Raw genomic sequence first — 25,734 nt, 5'->3', positions numbered from 1 at the left:
AAAAATTAGCTGGGCGTGGTGGCAGGTGCCTGTAGTCCCAGCTGCTCGGGGGGCTGAGGCAGGAGAATGGTGTGAACCTGGGAGGCGGAGCTTGCAGTGAGCAGAGATTGCGCCACTGCACTCCAGCCTGGGCGACAGAGCCAGACTCTGTCTCAAAGGAAAAAAACAAAAAAAAAAAAAAAGAGAGAGACCACAGTTGTTCAGAATGAGCCACTGAGATTTGGAAAAAGCAAATCACATTGTATTTCCTCTGGTATATGATTAGGACAGAAAGCTCCTGGTTGAGCCAGGGAATGGGCAGGTTTTGATGACATGAGGAAGATAATAAGTTGGGCATTGTGTGAAAGGGAGACAACAGGACCTGGGCTTGTGCCATTGTCACCTTCTGTATGAAGCCAGGAGGATGGAGCTTGATGACATCACCTAACAATACCCACATGCACATCTGTGTCGTCCTTAAATCGCTGAGTCTTGGACTTCACGGTCTCCTTGTGCCAGTCCACAAGGGAAACCCACTCCACGGTTCTAACAGACTCAGGTACATTCTTCTTGGCTTCCTCCCAGCTGTAAAGTGGCTTATATGCCAGATCTTGCTGAGCCTTCTTGTAAGAGAAGGTGAACACGCTATTTGACAATGTCACTCTCTGGCGGTTGAAGGGTGTCGATAGGTGTAAATTGGCCTCAGCAGGAAGCTCACTATTACCAGCAGGAAGCCAATCCAGTACATCAGAGATAAAGGAAGGCTCCATCTAGAATCAAGGCAGAGGCCGAACTCTTTGCTCAGGATGTAATTAAGGTTATCATAGCTTTGGTGAGGCATGTCATCTGAGATGTAGTAGAACTGTCCTCGGACACTTGGGGCCTTCTTGGGCTCCCGCAGGGCCTCAAGGCCAGAATGTGGGCCCAGGCCATGTTTCCAATATAGACTGGGTTGACTCTGGAGAACTTGCTGAAACTTGACAGGATTCCATGGTTGTTTAGGGCCTCATTTATACCGGCAGAAAGGATTGGGCTTCCTTCCCCATAGATAAACACTGGTCTTAAGGCACAAGTGTACAAGGTGCCACCGTTTTTCAGAGTCCACCCATTAGCCGCCAGCACAGCCTTCTCAGCAAGCTTTTTGCTGTGTGGGTATGGAGCGTACCATGTGTTTTCCAGAGGCTCTTTTTCGTGACTGTTCTGGATGATTTCCTTGTAGGAATTGGGCCCGGCTACCTCTGGGGTACTGGTGTAGATGAAGACTGGCACTGTAGCTTGGACACAGGCCTCCAACAGAAGCTGGGTACCTACCAACGAAAAGCGTTCTGTCAGTGTCAGGAAATATCCCTAAGGGGCCCCAACCACGTGCACATATCTCCACTCCCAAGTGTAGTGGTTATAACAGACTCGGGTACATTCTTTTGTGGCTCTGACTGAGACTGGGCCATGCTACAGCCATAGGAAAAACACCAAAATGAAAAGAAACTGACATATGGATTCTGGAGAGCAAGAATTTCTAGACTTTTGGGTGTTTGGATGTGTGTGTGTGTGTGTGTGTGTGTGTAGTTTAATTTTGGCAAAGGACCTAGGGTTATCACTTTATATTTTGCCAAGTAAGGATGTTGAAAATTATAATGTGACATCAATACCATTAAAGGCAGATTAATGAAAAACTAAAAAATCAGGAAGATATACTCTGAGAATATGGACAGTCCTGGTTCTTTGGCAAAAAAGGGCAGTAGAAGAATTTATATCACACACACACACACCCCATATACAGTTGTATATAAGCAATATACACTCTTAAATATACTCTTGAATATACATGCAATTGCTGGTATTTTTCTCATTTTGAGTGGACTGATAAAACTTTGTCACAAGGACCATTCCTGGAGTCATTGAGCGAACAGTGGCTTGTGGGGAGATGCTGGAAACCCACGCTCTTTTCCTGATTGTGCATTCCCTGGGAAAGCTGCTTCCAATTCTGGCTGTGACTCTGTTTACCTGGTTATGTAAAGTTGGGGTGATAAACCTTCCTTTAAACCCTGCCCTGGCGTTTCCTGTGGAGCCTGGTGGAGGACTGGGGAGAGGAGTGTGCCCTCTGCTGTTAACACCTGTACTGGGAGGACCTTGCCGCCTCCCCTGAGCTGTGTGGAAGCGAAGCTCATGGAGGTGTTCGGAGTGCCTTCCCTTGAAGAAGGAAGGAATTTCCTAGGCAAAGGATTATTATTTTTTCTTTTTTTTTTTTATTCTTGGCCCTGTTTAAAGTCTCTGTGGAATTTGAGTTTCTGGAGAGACAGCCTCATGTTTTCAACAATTAATCTGGTGGCAGAGAAAATGCGGAAGTAGTTTACCTTCAAGGGGGAAATGACCAACATTGTGAAATATTTTCTAAGTCTTGGAGTGATAATGGTTTAGGAAACAGATGCCTCTAACACTTCCCCTGTCATTTCACATTTCTTGTTGTTGGGAGCTGTGGAGAGTTAATAATTCAAATGAAACACTGGTTACTCTTAACACCCTCCTCACACTGTAGAGGTACTTAAAGGTATGCGTAAGTAGAAACTGGAAAGGTTTTTTTTTTGAGATGGTGCTGGAGACCCAAAAGCAATTAGTTGCTTTAGAAAAGGTGTCGGAGTAGACTGAATGTGGAGGGCTAGGCCAGTGGTGGGGTGCTGTGGTGCTGAAGAGACTGGGCTCTGGGAATCAGAGGGTGAGACTGCATGACGAGATTCCTTAAGGGAATGTGTCTGAATTTAAAGTAGTTTGGAAAGCTGCAATTCAGAAAGACCACCAAGACTTTAAGGGATGAGGATTGAATGAAGGTGCACTTTGGACACCTGGCTGGGAATGGCTCTGTAATAGCAGGCCCTGTGGCGAGCTGAAGAGACTGTGTATTCTGGACACTGGGAAACCCTTTTTCTTAAGAAAATATTGTGAGAAAGCATGTGCTGGATAATTCAGTCCTGACAGACCTCTGTGGACCAGCTTTACTAATTCTCTCGAGAGAACTTCTTTGAGGTGGGCAGGAGGGCTCTGAATGTTCTTGATATGGGAGTGCTGGGAAGGGAAGAGCATGGTCCCTTTAAATGATATGGGAGGGGGGAAGGGAAGTGCTGGGTGAAGGAGGGTGTGGTCCCTGGCTAGGGCTCTACTCCCAGGGACCTAGATGAGGACAAACATTTTCTGCCCAAATGTTGCATTTCCCAAGACCACCCTGGCCTGCCATGCCCCAATTCTCTGCCTGTAAAACCCCCAAGACCCTAGCAGGACACACACAAACTGCCTGACAATGAGAGGAGCAGATTGGCAGAAGAAGATAGAAGGGGCTGGATGTCAGGAGGGGCACATCAACGGAGGAACACATCAGCAGAGGAACACACGGGCAGCTGGACGTTGGGAGGAACACACCGCCCAGCAGAATGATGTGGAGTTTCCCTGGGATGGTTGGAGAAGAGTTGGGCAGTTGAACGGCCAACTCCATGGGAAAACCCTCCCCTTCTGGCATCCCCCAGCTGCTGAGAGCTACCTTCACTCAACAAAACCTGGCACTCATTCTCCAAGCCCAGGTGTGATCTAATTTCTCTGGTAACCAAAACAAGAACCCAGGATACAGAAAGCCCTCTGACCTTCCAACAAGGTAGAGGGTCTAATTTAGCTGGTTAAAACAAGCCGCCTGTAGATGTCAAAACTAAAAGAGCAAGACTAAAAGAGCACCATGTAACACACACCCACTGGGGCTTCAGGAGCTGTAAACATTCACCCCAGACACTGCTATGGTGTTGGAGTCCCACAGCCTGCCTGTCTGTATGCTCCCACAGAGGTTTGAGCAGTGAGGCATTGAAGAAGCAAGCCACACCCTCATTGCATGCCTGGTGAGGGGGACGAGGGAATTTTTCCCATTTCATTATCATAAGCCTACGCACAAGGTGACTTGTGTGTAGCACAATGATGACTATGGTGGCACCTGGAAGGTTTGATTCTGTCCCATAGAGGGATATCAAGAGTCTGAAGTTGGAATTTAGTTGACTTTTGATTGAAGCCACTATAGAAAGAGTGTCCACAGCCTTTGGAGTCACACAGGGGTGAGTTTAAAGTCTAACTCTCCTATTTACTTACTTACCTGGGGGGCCTTGGACAAGTTACTTGCCATCTGTAGCACTGGTTTCCTCATGTAAAAAACTGAAGATAGCAGCTTTGAACTCCCCCAGTTGGTAGTGATCAGCAAAGACACTTGGTCCAGAGCATAGCAGGTGTTCAGTGGAGAGACTTCTTTTCCCTTCCTATCCTTCTTTGTGATCCTTAATTCCCCACCTTGCTTCATCTCCTCCCCAGGCTACTGTACGTTTCACATTGATGTTCACGATGGACTCTCTGTGAGTGACACCGATGATGTCTATGATGGAGGTGGTGTGGATGATGACCGACATGTCCTGGCAGGCTCTCTTCAGGCATGACTCATGCAGAATGTCTCCTTCCAGCACCGTCAGCTTGGTCTTGTTCTGGAGCTCTGTGTGAACACCGGTCAGGTTATCAGAACGATTTCTGAAACGGTTTCTGAAACTGATAAAGATGTTGTTACATAGGTGTTCTGGGATGGCTAGAGTCAGGGTGTTGGAGTGGAGGGTGTACATTCCATGGAAGGAACAAGTAAACAGGGACACAGAAGTCAGAATATGTAGCAATTTATTGGGAAAGAGCAAACATCTGTTTCTACCCCATCTCATTTAAGAAAAGTAATCTGAGCAATGAGCTGTCAGGTGTGCTTGGAATATAAGCATTTCTAGAGTCATGGGAGACTCACTAAAATGTTTAAAGAGAGTAGGGTGACTGTGGAGAGTTGGGTATAAGAGGGAAAATTTGAATTTAATTCTGCTGGTGATGCGGGATCATGATTTTGGGTCTCCAGCACCATGTCAAAGAAAATCCCTTATTTATATTTGGAATAAGTAGAGAAACAGGCAGAGCATGGTGGCTGACACCTGTAATTCCAGCACTTTGGGAGGCTGAGGTGGGCAGATTGCTTGCACCCAGGAGGTCAAGACCAGCCTGGACAGCGTCGTGAAACCCCGTCTCTACTAAAAACACAAAAATTAGCCAGGCATAGTGGTGCTTGCCTATAGTCCCAGCTGTTCGGGAGGCTGAGGAAGGAGGATGAATGGAGCCCAGGAGGTGAAGGTGGCAGTGAGCAGAGATCATGCCTCTGCACTCCAGCCTTGGTGGCACAGCCAAACCCTGTTAATAAAAAAAGAGAGACAGAGAAACAGAAGCAGAATTGTAATGTAGGAAGTCAACATTGGCTTGAGGATATAAAATGGACTGGTATAGGGGATATGAGAAAGGAAGGTAATTAAGAGATTAATCAGAGTATCTGTGCCAAAGTTTCGATGAGGACTGGAAGCAGGGTCCAGCAGTGGAAGCAGAGCAGGGGAGAGATAAAACAGGTTTGAATTTCAGACCTTACCTTGAAGGTCCTGATACCTACTGGATCTGGGCTGAGAGAAAAAGAAGACAAAATCACCCCTATGATTTCCTCCTTGGGCAATTGGGAGGAGAGTGGAGCCATTACTAGGGAATTGCTGATGGGCTTAAATGAGGAATTTCCATGAAAAACTCATCAGATTTGAAAAGCAGATAGTAATGCTGAAAGTTAGCGACCAATGAACTGATATTCCAGCTGTCTAGCCGAGGGCAGTGGTTAAAACTTTAATGTCTTCACGCTCCTCTGAAATCCACAAGAAGTGATGCTGCCAGTAAAGTTGTCACCTGGAATTAGCCCACGCAATGAACACTGTGGTACATGAAGCTTGGATAAATACACTACACTTGTTTGTGCTTTATAATCTGCCTATGACTCACAGCTTGCTTATTTCCTTTTACAGCAATCTCATAAGATAGGTTTTCTGAGTCCCACTTTACTGGTGAGGAAACTGAGGTTCAGAGAGGTTAAGGGACAGATCAAAGGTCGCGTTTCTAGTAGAGGCTCAAACTTGCCCACTCCACCTCCAAGCCTCGTACCCTGCACACCAGGTACAGGACTGGCTGTTTAGAATAAACTTTTCTGAGAAAGAGTAAGAATAAGCCAGTTCAACTGAAATTGGCAACAAAGGCCAAAGAACAGTGAGAGTAAAATTCAGAGCGAAAAATTCAAGACCAGAGTAATTCCTTCCTGGGATACAGGCGGGACCACTTCCTCTCCTAATGCCTCTGCCATGTTTTGTCTACTCCCAGCCCCTTCCTATTGCCAGGCAACTCCAAGAAGGCCATGCTATGGGGGAGGCAAGGAAGAGGCTGCTGGGGAGGACATGGGTGACAGCCTGAGAGTGGAATTTTCTCTGGTTGTATTTCCACCTCTGCACTTCCTGCTCCCTTCCTCTGCTTCCCCTTTGCTGCCAACTTCAGACAGACTGGCTCAAAGGAATTGCCATTTCAAAGCTGAAGAAGTCTAAAGCCAAGAGAAAAGGCTTTTCCTTAATGAGTTCACAGGGATCTAGAGACCAGGAAAGGGGACTTTGTGGATGGAGCCATAGCTCCCTCATTCCCCAAGCTGCTAGGTGAACTACTGCTTAAGAGCACAGATGCTGCACTAGACTGTCTGGGTTCAAATCCAGCTGTGCCATATTCTAACTCTGAGACTTTCAACGAGTTAATTAACCTCTCTATGTCTGTCTCCTAATCTGTGAGAAAGGAGGATAATAATATTAACAATCTCATAGGGTTGCTATGAGTAACAAATGAGTCAGCACATGCAAAACATGTAGCACAGTGCCTGGCACAGAAAGAACACTGAAAGGATTCTCTGTTTTTATCTTTATACAGGCTACTGCCCATCCATTATATCCCCTACCTTTTCACCATAGGAGAACTATTCCTCTAGGCTGAGCGTTGCTTTTTTTCTGGTATTAGGTGTTAGATTGCAAATGTTTGTGACACATAAGGATTACAAACATTTCATCTTGGTCTTGTGTTAGTATTTGTTTATGAAAGACACCATTAAAACAGAGGGTGGAGGAAATTGGAAGAGGTCAGAAAAGAGCAAAAGAAGAACAGAATTTTGGGTGTGGTGGTCCCTGAGTGCTGTCAAGTAGGGGCTTCTCTGAGGGCAGGGCATGACTCTTTGCACAGCCAGAGCCCAGGTGTAGACACACAGTTCACCCACCCCCTGGGTTGGGGAGGAGGACAGGGAATTGGGCACCCAGAGAGGCAAAGGGAGAGACTGAAGACCCACTTTGCCAAGGATCAGCTCCAGAGTAAAGTGATGATGCTTCTGGATGAAGCTCTGGTCTGAGGTCTGCTGCACATTAACCAGATGGTCTTAGCAAGTTGTTTTATGTTTCTGGATCTTGATAGTTCATTGTCCAGTTGGATATGACTCCTTTTCTACTTTCCTCATGGAGTTATTTGCACAAGAAGTTGCTACAGCAAATTCTGCAATTTCTTGGGGATATTGAGCAACAGAAGCAAATGGTTAAAAAATAAAGCCATAAATGAAAAATCGAAAAGAGGGATATCCGGCCTTATACTGCCTCTTACTCTGTCTCTGCTCTGTGCTGTGCACTTGTGCATGCTCTCTCTGTCTCACTGATGCTGTCTCTTTCTCCTATCCTCTCCCTCTGTCTCTCACTCTTTCTCATGCATTCTTTCTCTTTCTCATTCTCTCTCTGATTTTCTCTCCCCCTCATTTTCTCTCTCTCTTTTGCTCTCTCTCTCTCACACACACAAACACACACACTTACACACTCATCTATACCTTCACTTCCTTTTATTTTGCCTTCACCAAAGGTGCCAAGGTTGCTACAAAACAAAACAAAGCTCAGGGAAGTCTAGAGAGGCAGGGACCCACTGGTGAGGTCTCCAGGTAAATGGTGTCCTTTGTGAATGTTGCAAAGCAATTGCCGAGACAAAAAGCTTCAGAACTTAAAATAGTTGCAGACAAGAAAAATAACTGATGTGGGATTTTCTAGATGAGAAGAAAAGGGGGCTGGTGTCCAAAGTGGTTGCCTCTCAAGTTCTGGGTCAGGGACAGAATCCAGTCTCTGGACAGCCCATCCAGAATCTTTCACACTATGCCATTTTATACTATTTAATTTTCTTTTCTTTTTTTTTTTTTTTAAGACTATCGATGTGAGATTGGCTTAGATTTGACTACTGTTCTCTGTAACTTGCTAGAAAAGGTCCACCTTCCTGCACCCATGCAGTGTTTAAAATGGAGCCACACACCCATGAATCAAGTTTACTTACCAGAAAATTCCTTCCTCAATTCCGGTCTGAAGGCCTTGTCCAAGGCCCTGATCTCCTTCAGCTCCTTCTCCTCCACCAAGAGGCGGATGATCCTCTAACCCAGAAACCCTCCTGCTCCTGTCACAAGGCAGCTCCAGCCTGTCATGGCCAATCCAAAGTAGCAGACAACACACTCCAGGAAACAGAAGATGCTGGGGAGCAGATCTGACTCTAGGGTGACCCTGGAGAGGGCTAAAAAAAGAGATCAAATGGTTATATACTCACACAGATGTCTTATTTTCCTCTACCCCATTTTTTTGCAAAAATTCCATGTCTCCACCATTGCCAGGAGTAGCTGAAAGAAAATGAAGAATCTCTTACTGTTAGATTGTTAAAGCTGGACAAAAGAGTCAGGGTGCTTGTCACTTCATCCCCTAAGGGAGCCCTGGGGCTTTATGCTCCGTGGCTTCTGGCTTGCCCCTTATCCCCTTGAACTCCTGCCACATACTCATTTCTCCTGCCTCCTCCAGCATCCCTTTTCTCAGAAGAATAGTGACCTTTAGTCTATATCTCTAATTCTTCCCAGGAACAGGAAGAGAAGTCCAATTCTAAGGCCGCAATGCAGTAAAGAGTCTTAGGTTTAGCCTTAACAGAACACTGGTCAGTTGATACCAGATATCGGGGATCCGCAATCTGTGATCTTAAACTAGGCTGAGAGAAACCTCCAAGTGTAATGTGAACTTTGCCTTTGTGCAGTAAATATGTTTGGAAGGAAATCCACATTAGCTCGTTATCTCCTCTCTCTGAGTGTCATTTGAAATGTTGCTGCTGTCTTGCAAAGTTTAGAAATTTGCAATGGTGACAGCTCCAATCACTAAGTTTTACGGAGGTGACTTACTTACCTATTCAATATATCCAAAACCTCAATTGCAATTTTCCCCCAGAGAGCTCTGGGTTCCTAGATGAAGAACACCATTGAAGGAAAGCTATCTAGTGTTAACCATTTAATGATATGGCCTGTACCACAGGAGTGGGGATTTGTGGTTGTATGCTCCAGTGACTCTTATCATAGATGTTTGAACTTTTCCCATATTTTTGGGTACAAAACCATTCTCAGCAAATTTCTGAAGATGCTGTGAATGCTCCTTGAGCGTATACCTGAGAACTGCCCAAATTTCACCACCATAAGCTCTCCAAGATACTTTCCTCTACTTAAAAAAATCGAGGCCAGGCGCAGTGGCTCATGCCTGTAATCCCAGCACTTTGGGAGGCCGAGGCAGGCAGATCATGAATTCAGGAGATCAACACCACCCTGGCTAACACGGCGAAACCCCGTCTCTACTAAAAATACAAAAACTTAGCTGGGCCTGGTGGTGGGCGCCTGTAGTCCCAGCTACTCAGGAGGCTGAGGCAGGAGAATGGCGTGAACCCTGGAGGCGGGCGGAGCTTGCAGTGAGCTGAGATCGCGCCACTGCACTCCAGCCTGGGCGACACAGTGAGACTCCGTCTCAAAAAAAAAAAAAAAAAAAAAAAAAAAAAATCCAGGTGTAATCAGGTGTAATTTATATTCACTAAAATGCCCAGAGCTCGTGTTCAGTTTGATGAACCTTGACAGTTATGTATGCCCATGTAAGTAGCACCCAAAAAATGTATTGGTCATTTCCTTCACTGCAGAAAGTTCTTTTCTGCCTGTTCTTAGTTAATTCCCTCCCCTGCCCCCAATTTACCTGGTAGGCAGCTACTTTCTGATTTTTATTCCCACAGAATTTTCATTTTATTCCTATATTTTCTTAATTTATTTTTCTAAGATCTCTGTGGTTCTGGATATATATTTAAATATAAAATAATTCTGAACTGAAGTTTTGTTCATGGAGTACAGAAAGATTGACCATTGATTGTCTCTATTGTTTGTTTATTTTTCTATTTCATGATTTTCTTTATTTTTATTATTGGCTTATATTTATTAACTCTGGGGTTGTTTTACTCTTTTTTTTCAGGGTTCTTATTATAAAAGCATATATAATTGACTTTAGTCCTTTGCTCATTTCCACTACAGGCATTTAAAGTTGTAAGTTTCTCTCTAAGCACTGTGTCAGCTGCAGCCAACATTTTGATGCATCGGGTTATCATCACTCAGTTAATGATGTTTTGAATTTTTTCTTGTGAGTTCGTCTTTGACCCAAGTGACCGATACCAGCAGAGTATGTAGCTTGTTTTCTGAAATTGGGAATCTTCTAGATATCTTATTGTTTTGAATTTCTAATTAAATACTACTGTGGCCATAGCATATACTCTGTATGATTTTGATCCTTGTGTATATATTGAGACTTGTTTTATGGTGCAGCATATGGTCTGTGTTGGTGAACATCCCATAAACACTTGAAACGAATGCTTTCTGCAATTGCTGGAAGTAATATTCTACAAATGATTTGCTTTGAAGCCCCACTCTAGGTCTTGCCCTCCTACCATGTTGAAAACATTCAACTGCTACTTGGGACCTGACTACCAATGCTTCAAACCCACTTGCCTAGAAAAGGTTGGCCCTGTGCTGCAAGATGTAGCAGCTTGTTCTCTGATAGCTACAGGCCCTGGGTCTTGCTGAGACATGTGGAGCACTATCTGAACCACCCAGGTGCATCACACACCTTTGCCTGCTATAGCACATGCTAGAGTGCACCTTACAGATCCCATCACCTTTCGGATGGGGCCAGACATTCCCTATGCTGTTTAGAGTTCTGGAGGCTGATAGATTTCAGCCAGTGTCTCTTGGAGTCTCTGAGTGGAACCAATAAATAAAAGCCCTAAAGAAAGTGAGAAATTAAACAAAGGGCAAGACTGATGGGGGCCACACTACTAAATTTCTTTTGTTTTTAAACAGCTTTACTGAGGTATAATTGACATAACATTCGCTTGTTTTAAGTGTGCAGTTAAATTATTTTCAGTAAAATTTTAGACTTGTGTGACCATCACCATGATCCTGTTTTGCAACATTTCTATCATTCCTAAGAAATCCCCCATGTTCATCAGTCACCACCACTTTTTCCCAGTCCCCAGCTCCAGGCAACCTCTAATTGACTTTCTGACTCTACAGATTTGCCTTTTCTGGAGACCATATAAATGAAATCATGCAATATGTGGTCTTTTGTATCTGTCTTCTTTCATTTACTTTAATATACTTTTATGGTTCATGTATGTGGCAGCACATGTCAATATTTTAATCCTTTTAGGTGACAAATCCTATTAAATTGTATGGATAGCTCCCATTCGTTTATTCATTTATCAGTTGATACATATTTGAGTGTTTCCACTTTATGGACAATTATGGATAAAGTTGCTATGAATATTCACATTCATGTGTTGTGTGGACATAGGTTTTTTTCTTCTGGGTAGATAGCTAGAAGTGATAGTGCTAGGTCATATGGTAAATATATCTTCAACATTTTAAGATACTGCCAAACTGGTTTCCAACGTGACTGCATGTCCCATCAACAATGCGTGAGTATTTTAGTTTTTCCACATCATTATTTCACTTCCTCCAGGTGTTACTGTCCTTTTTTATTATAGCACTCTAGTGGGTAAGAAGTGGTGTCTCACTGTAGTTTTGATTTGCATGTCCCTGCTGACTGATGATGCTGACCATCTTTTCATGTATTTTATTGTCTATTCCTACACCTTTTTGATGAAATGGTTATTCAAATATTTTGCCTATTTTAAAATTGGGTTATTTATCTTTTTGTTGCGTAGTTGTAAGTGTATTTCATATTCTGGATATGAGTCCTGTATTAAATATATGATTTGAATTTTTTTTCTCAGTCTCTGGTTTATCTCTTCATTTTCTTATTGGTGGCTTTTAAATGCCAACATTTTTAGTTTTGATCCTGTTTCATTTTTCAACTATTTTTTAACCAGAAAAAGTTGGGTTTTTGCCTAATTCAAGATCATGAATATAATAATCTATGTTTTCTTCTAAGAGGTGTGTAGTTTAGCCCTTAAATTTAGGCCTTTATTTTATTTTGAGGGAACTTTTGCCTGTGTGTGGGTTAATGGCCTAAATTCATATGGCCAATTGATTTTGACAATAGTAAATTCAATAGGGAAAAAGATTGTCTTTTAAACAAGTGACACTGAGACAACTGAATTGTCCACATACTCAGGGAATGTCAGCCTGCTATGTCAAGTGATGTCCACCCGAGTCACCACCTATTGACATCAGAGTGTGTGAAGAATTTCTCAATATGATAACTATGGGTTAAATAATATGCTGTAGCTTTCTGCTCCTCCCATTCGACAGATAGCCGCATCTTCTTGTGCAGCGCCAGCTGCATCCCTGAGACACCATGGTAAAGGTGAAGGCCAGAGTCAATGGATTTGGCCCTATTGGGTGCCTGGTTACCAAGGCTACTTATAACTCTGGTAAAGTGGATATTGTCACCATCAATGACCCCTTCATAGTCTACAAATTCCATACTACATGGTCTACGTATTCCAGTATGATTCCACCCATGGTGAATTCCATGGCACCGTAAAGGCTGAGAACAGGAAGCTTGTCATCAATGGAAATCCCACCACCATCTTCCAAAAGCTAAATCCCACCAAAATCAAATAGGGCAATGCTGGCACCAAGTACATCATAGACTCCAGTGTCGTCTTCACTACCATGGAGAAGTGTGCGGCTCATTTGCCGGGGCCAGTTAAATGGATCATCATCTCTAACCCCTCTGCTGACAGCCCCATGTTTGTGATGGGTATGAACCATGAGAAATATGACAACAGCCTCAAGATCATCAACAGTGTTTCTTGTACCACCAACTGCTTAGCATCTCTGGCCAAGATCATCCATGACAACTCCGATTTAGTGGAAGGACTCATGACCACAGTCAATGCTATGATTGCCACCCAGAAGACTGTGGACGGCCCCTCTGTGAAACTGTGGCATGACAGCTGCAGGGCTCAAAGGAACATCATCCTTGCATCTACTGGCACTCTCAAGGCTGTGGGCAAGTATATCAATGAGCTGCATGGGAAGATCACTAGCATGGCATTCCAGGTCCCCACCACGAACATGTTGGTCATGAACCTGACCTGCCCTCAGGAAAAGCATGCCAAATATGATAACATCAAGCAGGTGGTGAAGCAGCATCAGAAGGCCCCCATAAGGGCATCCTGTGCTACACTGAGAACCAAGTTGCCTCCTCCAGCTTAACCATTGACACCCACTCTTCCACCTTCAATCCTGGGACTGGCATTGCTCTCAGTGACCACTTTGTTAAGTGGTCATTTCTCATATGATAATGAATTTGGGTACAGCAACAGGATGGTGAACCTCATGGCTCACATAGCCTCCAAGGAGTAAGACCTCTGGGCCACCAGCCCCGCGAGAGCATGAGAGGAAAAGAGAGGCCCTCAGCTGCTGGGGAGTCCCTGCCACACTCAGTCCCCCACCACACTGAGAATCTCCCCTCCATGCAGTTTCCATGCAGACCCCCTGAAGAGGGAGGGGCCTAGGGAACCCCACCTTGTCGTGTACCACCAATAAAGTCCCCTGTCTATGCTCAGAAAAAAAAAAAAAAAAGCGGTATTAGGAAAGCTCACAAAGATTACTGATCAGCAAAAAAATAGACAGCATGATTTCTCCATCCTCCTATTTAATACTGATGCATAAATGGTCAGGAAATGCTGGGCTCACAATGGGAGTCTGCATTCCAGTGTGGGAACAATAGTCTCCCTTGTTATAATTTTTTATCATGTGAGCACAAGGATGCAGCTTTATCAGTGGAGGAACACACAGGCTGTTGGTGTGAAACAGTCTAGATTTAGGTTCCAGATGTTCACAAGATTGTCGGGAAAAATCACCTGCCTAGCACCTAGAGTCCTTGGGGCTCATGCAAAGGGTTTCCCTTTTCTTAGGGGAGAAAGCCACCCATTTTGCAGGGAGCTGTACTAGGCACAGTCTCTCATGCTGGGAAAAGGAAAATCCCTCTTCTTGGCCAGCTTACTAAACTCCTGGCTTATTTTAGGATAATTACACCCCTTGTGCTTGAGTCCTAGAGAGGTCATGAGTAGCATATAATAAGTTTTAAAGGCACAGGACTAGACGAAATAAGTTATAAGAATATTCATGGATAATAGGGAAAGTTTCCGGACTGAATCCTGGAATACACATATCAATATTTACAAGTTGAACAGAGAAGGAGGGGCCAGCTAAATATGCTGAGTAGGAGTTGGTGGCAGGAGGGAGAAAAATTACAAGGAGATGGCCTTGTAAAAGTCAAGTTGAAGAAAGTGTTTCAAGAAGAGTTTGGTTCACTATGTTGGATGCTGCTGACACATCAAATGCAATAGGAAAATAATTGATTATTGATTTTGGCAACATGGTAAGTAATTTGGTAAGAGGAATTTCCACAAATAGTTGGGTTGAAAGTTCAACTGGAAAGTCCAACACACAATTCATTTGTGTGTTGAGGAATAGAAGAAAAATGTGAAGAGAGCGACTCTTAAAAACAACACTTGTTCAAGAAGTTGTGCCATGAAGATCTCAGTAAAAAGGTGTTACAGCCAGTGGAGTGAAGAGTTTGTTTTTGTTGTGTTGTCTTAAACTGGACTACTCCTTTATTGATCCTTAGCACCTTGTACAGAGCAAATGTTCAAACATTGTTGAGTGTTTGACTAAATAAAGTGTTTATGTCTCATACATCATTTTATTACCATAAGAATTTGCACAACATCTGACACATCATAGGAACTTAATACATGCTTATTGAATAAAGAAATGGAAGGATGAGTGAACAATCAAGACTCTAGAATGTCTTAGTGCTTTTGAAAGTTGGTGCTTGTAGACTAATACAAAGAAGGAAATAGAAGAGAACAGTGACCACAAAAATGAAAATACTAGAAAGTTTCCCATAGTAATGAGAGGCTGGAATCATTGCCCAGGCCAAAGCTGTTTGCCAAGGAGAAGCAATTTTCTTCTCATCTATAGCACGGATATGAGTAGGATCCTAGGTATTTGAAGTGTACTTGAAGAGCCAGTTTTCAGAAGTAAAGAACAATGGGCCATCCCCTCCACCATACAGGGAGAACTAGGGCCAGAACTTTTGGGTTATATGAGCTCAACTTGGCTGTCTTTCCAGGCAAGACCTTCAAAGTGAGAAAGGAGGAGGCTTTAGCAAAATGTCTTTTTTATTTCTTACTGAATTCTGTTTGTCAGTTATTTTTAGGGGAGATCACATAGATATCACTCAACCATTTCCTCTGGAGTCTGACAATGATGGTATGGTAGCCAGCCTCTAAGTTGAATCCAGTGATCTCTGCTTCCTGGTATTCATTCCCTTGTGTGTGTGCTGAACCTAGTAACTTGCTTTTAATCAGTATAATCGGACAAAAATGATGGAATGTTACTTCCATGATTAGGTTAGAAAAGATTGTGACTTCCATCTTGTTTTACACTTCCTCTTTCTCATTGGGCTGGATGAAGCAAGCTGCCATGCTGGACAGGACAATATAGTAATGAACTGAGGGCAGCCAACAGTGAAAGGCGAACTGAGGTTCCCAGTCCAATATGCTTCGAGGAAGTGAATTTTCCAACAACTATGAAAGTGAGCTTGAAAGTAGATATTTCCCTAGTTGAGTCCTCAGATGAAACTGGAACTTTGTGCCAGTCAAGTCAAGAGCTCTTGGAACTCCAACGTTTAAGAAGAAAATAGGTAGACTGACATATTTTTAACAAGCTGCTTTCTTTTCTTGGGGATTTCTGTTGCATTACAAAGAACATTAGCCCTTCATTAAACTCAGTTTGAAAACCACAAGTGGTTTAGCAAATATTAGATTCACTGAAGTTACTAAGTGTTGGTGAAGATGTGGGGAGACAGGTGTGTTATCCGTGGAAGTGTAAGTTTATGCAAATTTCTGGTGAGTATCTGACAAAATATTTTAAATTTTCACACACTTGACCCATCCATATGAGTCCACTCCAGGTATTTATTTTAAGGAATAATCAGTTGAAATCAGACCAATATGTCATATGGCACATCTCCTTGCACAAAGAAAGCTCTGCATATGAGCTCTAATGTATTAATTGAGCCCTTTACTATGTATCAGGTGCTTTACGTATGTTATCTCATTTAGTTTTTAAAATGGACTTTATTTTCTATGATAGTTTTAGCTTCACAGCAAAGTTGAGGGCAAGTGCAGACAGTTCTCATATACTCCCACTCCCACACATACACAGACTCCCCATCTATCACCATCCTGCACCACATGGTACATTTATTACAATCATTGATCTGCATTGACACATCTTTATCACTCAAAGTTCACAGTTTACTCTTGGTCTTGCACATTCTTAGTTTTGACCAATGTATTCTGATATATAACCACCATTTTAGTGTCATCTGCCCTAAAAATCTGCTTCTGTCTGTCAATCCCTCTGTGCACCCTGACTCTGACAGCTATTGATCTTTTTACTGTCTTCAAGGTTTTGCCTTTTCGAGAATGTCATATAGTTGGAATCACACTGTATGTAGCCTGTTCATGTCAACTTCTTGCATTTAGTAATATACATTTAAGCTTCCTCCATGTCTTTTCATGGCTTGATAGCACTTTTTTTTATTTTAGCACTGAATAATATTTCATTATCCATTGAACTATTGAAGGACAAATTGGCTGCTTTCAGGTTTTGATAATCATGAATAAAACTGCTATAAAGATCTAACCTAGAAGTAGGTTTTTGTGTGGATGTAAGTTTCCAATTTATTTGTGTAAATACAGTGAAGCATAATTGCTGGATTATATGGTAAGAATATGTTTAGTTTTATAAGAAACTGTCAAACTGCCTTACAAAGTGTCTGTACCATTTTGCATCCCCACCAGCAATGGATGAGCATTCCTGATGCTTCACATTCTTGCTAGCATTAGTTATTGTCAGTGTTAAGGATTTTCACCATTCTAATGGGTGTGCAGTGTTATCTCATTTCTGTTTTAGGTTGCAATTCTCTAATGACATATGATGTTGAGTATCTTTTCATACGCTTTCTTGTAATTTATATATCTTATTTGGTGGGTGTCTGTTCATGTCTGTTGCCTATATTTGTATCAGATTGCATTCCACGTGTAAGACATTTTTAGGAGTTAAGAGATTCCTTCTGAGATTTCGTATGCATCTCTTCAGTTTACTGTGGACATTCCTTTTCCCATATTTCTAAGCAATGGAGAACAGCCTTTTGGTAGTATCTTGATAAGATTCTTGCTCATTTCCCTTGGAATTTTTGATGTAGCCCTCTGAGCCAGATGCAACTTAAAAAATTACACACATTTGTGTCCAGGAGCACAGTTATCACCAGGTAGATGCATACAAAGAGAGCTTCTACTACATTTTCTTATAAAGTAAGCTAATGTCGTTGTCTGTATACCAAATTGCTTTAATACCATATGCTCATGTGATTTGTTTTACTCTTACCCCAAACCAATCTCTATTGACTCCCACAAGTCTTCAGCTGGTGATTTCAGGGTTGAAGAGATGACCTTAAGCTGGCCACTACGCTTGCATTGAAGTGCCTGTGATAAAGGCAACTTTGGGAAATTTTGCAACTTGATCACTAACCAGCATAAAAGCATGAAAAAAAATTGATTTACAAGACCACGATTGGGTGTTTGGATCTTATGTTTTCTCTGATTTCAAGTCTTATCTTCAAGGATTTATTTATTTATTTACTTATCCACAAGGAACAATTTAGCACTAAAATGTTCATATCTTTTTCTGATGTGAGGAGAATCATGAGACTACAATTATAAACTTAACACAAATAGAAGGGGGCTGAGAAAGGTGGTATCTACAGAACAGTTCTATGATCTAGAAGTGAAATTCCGGGGAGTACACTTCAAGAAAGCATACCAAGTCCCACTGTCCATGAGGCTCTGACTCTTGATGGATGACAAGGCTATTAGGGTTGGGGAACAGGCCAGAGGAGAGCAAAGTCTGCCTAGATTTGGTCTTTTGCCATGGGATGTGCCTGGTGGGACAGCTGTCTCATGAGTCTGCCCACTGTCTGAGGCCGTGTTCTTGAAGACCCCTGAGTAAGAGACGATTTCTTAGACATTAATCACTGTCATTCATTTAGCTCTGTAGTACTTTATTGAGAAAGTCTCCAAGTATCTACTAAAACTATCCAATATGACCAAAATAAAGATATCTCCTTTCTCATTTACTGGTAAAGAACTGGGCTAGTTAATATTAACTTGTTTCCAGGGTCCCTGAAACTCTTATCTGAAAACTCTCTTTCTGCTACTTTTCTTGGAGGTCAGTAAATTGCACAGAATAGACATCAGTCTGTGTGCCATAAAATCCTATAACATCCTAGGTCATGACAATGAATATTTTAGGCTTTCCTTTGCTCCTCTGTTCTTTCTTGTCTCTGGTTTTTGCCCTCTGACTCAAAGTAAAAAATATTCCCAAAGTCCCTTGCAGCAGTGCATGAGTTAGGCTATACCAAATTCACCTTTGTCCTGTATTCCTTCTTGATCTTGTGAAATTGTATGGTCTGAATGTGTTCCTTCCAGATTCATATGTTGAAACTTAATTGCCAGTGTGATAGTGTTTAAAATTGGGGCCTTTAGGAAGTGATTGGTATATGAGGACAGGGCCCTTGTGAATGGGATTAGTGACCTCATAAAAGGACTTGAGGAAACTAGCTGACCCTTTCCATTCTCCTGCCACATGAGGACACAGGCAATGCAGCAACAAGATGCTGTCTTGGAAGGAGACACTGAGCTCCCACCAGACATGGAACCTGCAGACACATTGATCATGCACTTCCTGGCATCTGGAACATGAGAAATAAGTTTCTGTTGTTTGTACATTTTCTAATCTGATATATTTTGTTGTACTAGCACAAATAGACTAAATCATGACACTTCCATTTTTTACAAGTCACTCAAATCAGGGTGTTGAAAGTAACCTTCAAGGCCTGTGGTCATCTAGGCATCCTGTTCCACAATGCAACTGTGACTGCTGTGTCAGCCAGACAGTCGCCCCTAGACATGTGCTTTCTTAGTATTTCCCTAAACTTTCAGCACAAGCACTCCATCCTTGCTGCTGGATTAAAGACCCCTCCTTGGCCTCAAATTATCAGCCCACCAGTGCAGCAGCCAATTTGACACCTAAATAAAAAGTTAAGGCCTCACTCTGGGAGCATGGTCAATTTCCCTTTTCTTTTTACCAATCCAATAAAATTTCATCCGATTTAACCTTCTGTGCTTCTCTTCAATGACCACAATTCTCCAAAGTATCCACTATTCTTCCAAGTATTCTAATGACACGTGGTTTTTTTCCTTTCAACTGATTTAACTTTGCTGCACTGTTTCATAGATAGAGAGTATGATTTCTGTTGGGAAATTTTTATAGGTATAGCTCTTCTGTCCAGAGTGCAAAGTTCCATAGTTTTGGACAGTATGTGCAAAAAATTATAATCCACTGGCTGTTTCAGTCGTTACTGATCTGCCCTATTAAGATCTTTTGTTCTGAGAAGAATCAATGGGAATTCTTTGAGTCATACAATTAACGAACTATTTTTATTTTATTTTATTTTTGTTATTTTTTTGAGACTGAGTCCCACTCTGTCACCTGGGCTGGAGTGCAGTGGCGCAATCTCAGCTCACTGCAAGCTCCTCCTCCTGGGTTCATGCCATTCTCCCACCTCAGTCTCCTGAGTAGCTGGGACTACAGGCACACGCCACCATGCCTGGCTAATTTTTTGTATTTTTAGTAGAGACAGGTTTTCACCATTCACAGGATGGTCTCGATCTCCTGACCTTGTGATCTGCCCGCCTCGGCCTCCCAAAGTGCTGGGATTACAGGTATGAGCCACTGTGCCCGGCCCGAACTATTTTATTTAAAGGGACTGCTGTTTTGAAAGTTTGGGTGTTCACTTCTTTTTAATTTTGGGATCTGAATTGCAGTTATAGGCAAGCAGAGCTATATGACGATACTTCATTTTCCCTTTCTAAATATTTGGGTGGTGAAGGCACTATATGTATATTTTGGTTAAGCAAATAGGCCTGAAAAGTTATTACTAGGGAGACTGCTATGGGACTGTTTCTCTTTTGGAGTTTTCCATGCAAATTTTTCCTTGACCCAGCCCTTGGCTCTGTGGGTTAATCTGGGCAAAAGTGGACCTGCACTGTGGCGTGGGTTCATGCAGGAAAGTGTCCAGTCAAGGAATGATAGAAGACTTTTCAGGTCTGTTGGTTTAGGTAGTGACCCATTCTGCTGGGTTCCATCCTAACTCACTGTTTTCCTTCTCTGACTGCTATAATTCTCCAGATGTGATGATGTATTTTGATCCAGCTTTGCCTTCGGTTATTTAATAAATATTTATGGGGCCCTCTATGACATTGGACATGATTCTAGGCTCTTGGGAATGTAGCAGGAAGCAAGACGGTCTAAGGTCCCTATGCAGGTACAGATAAACAACAAAATAGACAACTGATAAGTTAGTTGCAGGTTGTGGTAACAGCTAGGAGGGGAGAAACAGTGTGATGTGACGAGTGAAGCAGATTGTTTTTGGGAGAGGATGGTCAGGGATGTTTCAACTCATTAGGGCAATGACAATTCAGCTGAGATCTACATGTCAATAGAGAGCCAACCATTAGAAGATGAGGAACATCGTTTTATGTAAACGGAATGATAAATGTGAAGATCCAGAGGCAAGAAAGTCTTGCGTGTTTATGGAATTGAAGGGAGGCCAATCTGGCTGGGACACTGTGAGTAAAAGAGAGAGTGATGAGGACACGAGTTGGAAGGATGAGCAGATCATGTGGTGCCCGGGAGAGCTGGAGATCAGTTTAGAGTCTATAGTAAATGGAATGGGAAGCCCCAGAAAGGTTTTATATAGGTGAGACATAGGATTTGAGTTTACTTTAAAAAATCTCTCATGCTGTTATATCGAGAACACAGTTTGGTAAGCAGCAAGAGAGACATTGGAAAAGCCAATGCTGAAGCTATTCATTTAGAGAGAGACTTTTTTTTCTCTAACCTTCTTTTTTTGTTTGTTTTTATGAGGCAGGGTCTTGCTCTGTTACCCAGAGTACTGTTGTGCAGTGGTGCGATCTTCAACTTCCCAGCCCAAGAGATTCTCCTACCTCAGTCTCAGGAGTGTCTAGGACCACAGGTATGCACCACCATGCCTGGCTAGACTTTTAACAAATTTTTAATTCTGTAGAGATGGGGTCTCCCTATGTTGCCCAGGGTGGTCTTCAAATCCTAGGCTCAAGTGATCCTCCTGCTCGGCCACCCAGAGTGCTGAGACTATAGTCGTTAACCTTCGTGCTCAACTATCTCTATCTTTGATGTGAGTGAGCCTCTGCCCACATTCCAATTAAAGAAACTGTACCTGATTGCCATGGAATTTTTGAGGTTTGATTAGTTTAAGCGACAGATTTTCTTAACCTTGGAGAGCTTTTCTGTTTGTCTTTTAAATGTAGAGAGCACTTAGTTGAAATGAGGCCTAAGTACCTGTAATTTTGTAGAAACTCCCTGGGTGATTTTAATGGGCAAAGAGGGTGAGAACTCTTTAGAACCAATTAGGAACCCCTTTTCTTTCTTGAGGATTACAGTAAGTATAATACATAAGGCTCAAATCCTCTCCTTCACCAGAATTATGGAGGCAAAGGGCAGTGCAAGGTGCATCAGGCTTTGTCTGCTTCTGGTAGGCCACCTTTCACACAACTGCTCCAAATAGTGAAGACAATATCATAAGTAAGAGCCAGGAAAAGTGCCTGTCTTGGCTGTCCATCAGATGACAATAGAATAGGTGTGGAAGGCTGCTGCTGGCCTTCACTGTCTTCACCACTCAGAGTCAGCCTTCTGCTTCTCTCAGATCTTTATTCCCCCAACTCAGCTCTCTTAACAAAGCAAAACCCCAGGCATGACTTGTTTTCTCAGCTGCCCTTGGCAATCACATAATTTCCATCCTCTCTGCCCCTGGTGGGAGGGGAGGAGCACACTTGGCCAGTCTCCAGCATGAATTGTCTAGTCTTTGCTCCTCTGTCTCATTGTCACAGCCACAAGTGCCCTGCAGTTTTCTGCTGCCAGACTGTGGTTTCAAGGTCATGTTCACTAACCCAAAGCACATTCCAATGGGTTTCAATTTCCAGCTGCTGCCATGAGATCCAGGCCATTTTCTCAGTGCTCTCTGCATCCAGTGGGTGCCCTACCTCAATCCGGCAGCCGGGATTGCTTAGCTTTGGAAGCCAGTGAGGTGGGTGGGAAGTTGTTCCATATACCATGTTTCCCTCTGTTTAAGAAGTTTGAAAAAGGTATCAGTGTTTGTGTGGTGTTCAAGCTGGCATTCCAGATGTGTTGAAGATGTTCAACACAAGTGAAAGAATTGACAGGCCCCTGTTTCTAGAGACTAGGGAATCACTGGAAGCAGTTCCATGCATTCTTTTTATTCACTGAAGACACTCCACTGAGATGCTTTTCTGAAAGCATCAAGGGCTGAAGTAGGGAGTGGTTCTGCCTGGTTGTTCTGATACCACCTGTGTATGGCCGGCCTTCCCCAGACCCCAAGGCTGTGACTCATTAAGAGCAGAGACCCTGAGAAGTTCACCCCTCAGCTGAGTGGACATGTTCCAGGCATAGTGCTCAATGCTGGGGAGACAGATATGAGAGAGGTAGAGATGCTTACACATTCCAACACCATTTAAGGGCGAAGGTGAAGGCTGATTTTGTTTCCTGCCTGTCCAACCTGCTTGGGGTGAATTATTTTGCCAACTATATGTATGACTTTAAGGATTTGGCCCCTGGGGCTGCAAGGGATGGGAGGTGGACAGGGGGGAACTTCATGTCAAGGCTTCACATGTTATGCTAGGGCAAGATGGTACATTCAACAAAGGCTCAGAGTTAAGCAGATTCTCTGCCAAGGACTTTGCAACTATAAGTCAGGGTTTCCACCACTGCTGCAAATCAGGCAATGTCCACTGTACCTGGCTTTGTTGGGTGAGGGAAGGGACAGTGTGTAACCTTGGAAAAGCTAATTCACTTTGTCAAGGGGCTGGAAAAGGATCTGGTTAGACATTTCTCTTGTTAGGGGTAGCATTAGTGAATGTCTGAAATGAGGGTCACCTCAAGGTTTCACCTGAAGCAGCTCTACTGCTTTCTGTGTTGAAGTTAATAGAGTTGGTAGAAATCACAGACATGACTTCACAGCCTGAGATTCACTGGACTGACACAGCCACTGTTCAATGCTGCTGCAGCCTAGACCAAGCCCTATAGGTATTCTTGATCTTGCTCTCATCTGTGCAGTGGAAAGATGCAGGTCTGAGGTGTGGGAAAATCAAATCAAACAAAATGACAAACATGAAGGCTCTTGTAAGATTCAGGGGCTTGTGTGAATGTTAGGAAGCAAGGTGGTTACAAGGTGGTCGTGCTCAGTGCTGCAGAGAAGGGGCTGCTGTGGGGCGTCCTAAAGTCTTGTATCATAGCTCCTGGGATCCCAGAAGGAGGAGAGAGGCAGTTGCAGTGCATATGGACTCTGTCCTCTGGGATTTCCAGCTCCTGGGGCAGGGTGAAGAGGAAGTGAGAAGGCATGGCCTCCCTTTCCTGAGAACAGGAAGAAAGAAGGAACTAGTTCTGCTTCTCCTTTGAGGGTGTGCTGTGCGTGGAGTGAGCAGGGCAGAGCTTTGGCATTAACTGGCAGTGGACTTGAGCAAGGCATGACTTTTCTGGGTTTCTGATTCCTTTTCAGTAGGCACTGTCTCTATTGGTCCTGCCCATTTTAATTTCTAGTGATTGTCTAAGAGTTTTAAAACCTTCTTGGGAAACATCTATAGCTTAATGCCAAAACAAAAGGCTGTATTTAAGTCAGCATTAAGTTCTGCAGTTCAGTGGTCATCAGATATCAGGGAAGGAGGGAATTGGTTCCTACTTGGCCCACTTCTTGATCCTTTACAACCCTATGAGAGGTATGACGCCCCTTTTCCAGTGAGGTGCCATGTGCCACTAGAGCCACGAATGACTGGGAAACCACATTCTCAAATAGCTTTGGCTTCACACAAACAAATAAGCACAAGGAGGCTTATGTTATTACGAAGTTTAGGGGCAGAAGTGTGCAGGTGCCAGAGGATGCAAATCATCTTACACTTTTGCAGCCCAATGTCACTGGCAACAGATCTTAGAAATGAGCCATAACCTTCATTTTGTAGGAAAGAAAACAGACCCAGGAAGGTGAAGAGATTTGCTTAACTTCGATGACAAAATTGAAATCAGAACCCAGGATTTTCACTCTTCACTCTTATTTGCAAAAATATTCTTCTTCTAAAACAAAAGAATACTCACTTGTTTTTTGCCCTCCTTGACCCCTTTCCTTAGTCCCTCTCACCCCCAACTACTTTCATTTCTTTACCATGAAGCACCTGCCTGTCTCCATTTATGCAGCATCCACGTCCACAAGCTGATGTTCAGATGAGAGGTTGGGTTATATAGGCAAGATAGATGGTTTAGACAGCAGACTTCTCATTAAACCTACCCTCTGCCCTGTTTCCAAATGTCTCTCATCCCAGTTTTTTTTCCCTTAATAAATATTTTACCTCAAAGGTAGCAAATCATTGGTCACCATTACAGACAGTTGTCTAGGTGAACGTTGGAAAGGTCATCTCACTTCCCAGGCCTCAGTTTTCTCATCAGTAAAATGAAAGCAGGAAAGGAGCCCACAGTTAAAAGCTGGAGTAATGGTCTCTAGATCCCTCTTTAACTTCAATTTAATAAAAATTTTAGAGATGAAGTCTTGTCTGATGTTGAATTCCTGGATTCAAGTGATCTTTCCCCTCAGCCTCCCAGTAGCTGGGAATACAGGTGTGCCCTACCATGCCCGATGAAACTTTCTTTGCTCTAAAATCTGAACTCCACAAAGACATTGATCTGTCTTGTAGGAGTCAGGAAGCCTTTTCTATTTAACCATGCTAGGTCAGCAATAGGTGTTTTGCCTGCTGCTGAAAGAAGTTCTCTCAGTCAGGACTGCCTGTGTATTTTACAGGGATCAGTGCAAAATGAAATGTGGGGTCCCATGGCAGCCCCTTAAGCCAAGCACAGGCCCTGGGTGACCTCACCGGCCTTGTGCCCAGAGAGCTGCTCTGCTCAGAGCTACACCAGGGATTTGACAGACTCCAGCTAGTGCAGGAGGGAGTTAGTGCCAGGCTCATGAGAAGGGTATTCCTACTTTAGTGGCTAGCGTTCATGCTAAGATGACAATAGGCCCAGAGCCCATATCACGCCCACCTCTCTGTCGCCAGTACCTGTTTTGGAAGAAGGGCTGACTGCTTCAGTGCTGGTTCTTCCATTTCTTGAGGAAAGATTGCGCTGTTCAATAAGGAACTTCAGGTTTCCAGAACAGATTACTGACTGTTTTGGAGTCTGCAACTGACCTCAGTGCTCCCTGCCTTTGGGGACAGAGTGGCTAAGCCACTTTCTTTTCATCCAGCCTTCCCTCTCCACTTCCTCATAATGAACCTCTTTCATGCCTCAGATCACCGACTCCATTCCCT

General features: G+C 43.2%; 2 pseudogenes; one reads left to right on the top strand and one right to left on the bottom strand.

Moving 5' to 3' along the window:
- Positions 1-319: 319 nt before the first annotated feature.
- On the bottom strand, positions 320-8,407 carry LOC469448 (3 beta-hydroxysteroid dehydrogenase/Delta 5-->4-isomerase type 1-like; annotated as a pseudogene).
- A 4,031-nt stretch (positions 8,408-12,438) lies between these two features.
- On the top strand, positions 12,439-13,645 carry LOC134808841 (glyceraldehyde-3-phosphate dehydrogenase-like; annotated as a pseudogene).
- The last annotated feature ends 12,089 nt before the right edge of the window (positions 13,646-25,734 follow it).

This window comes from Pan troglodytes, chromosome 1 (genome assembly GCF_028858775.2).
Source record: "Pan troglodytes isolate AG18354 chromosome 1, NHGRI_mPanTro3-v2.0_pri, whole genome shotgun sequence".
Taxonomy (NCBI): Eukaryota; Metazoa; Chordata; class Mammalia; order Primates; family Hominidae; genus Pan; species Pan troglodytes.
The sequence above is the reverse complement of the archived record's forward strand: the minus strand, read 5'-3'. Positions and strand labels throughout refer to the sequence as shown.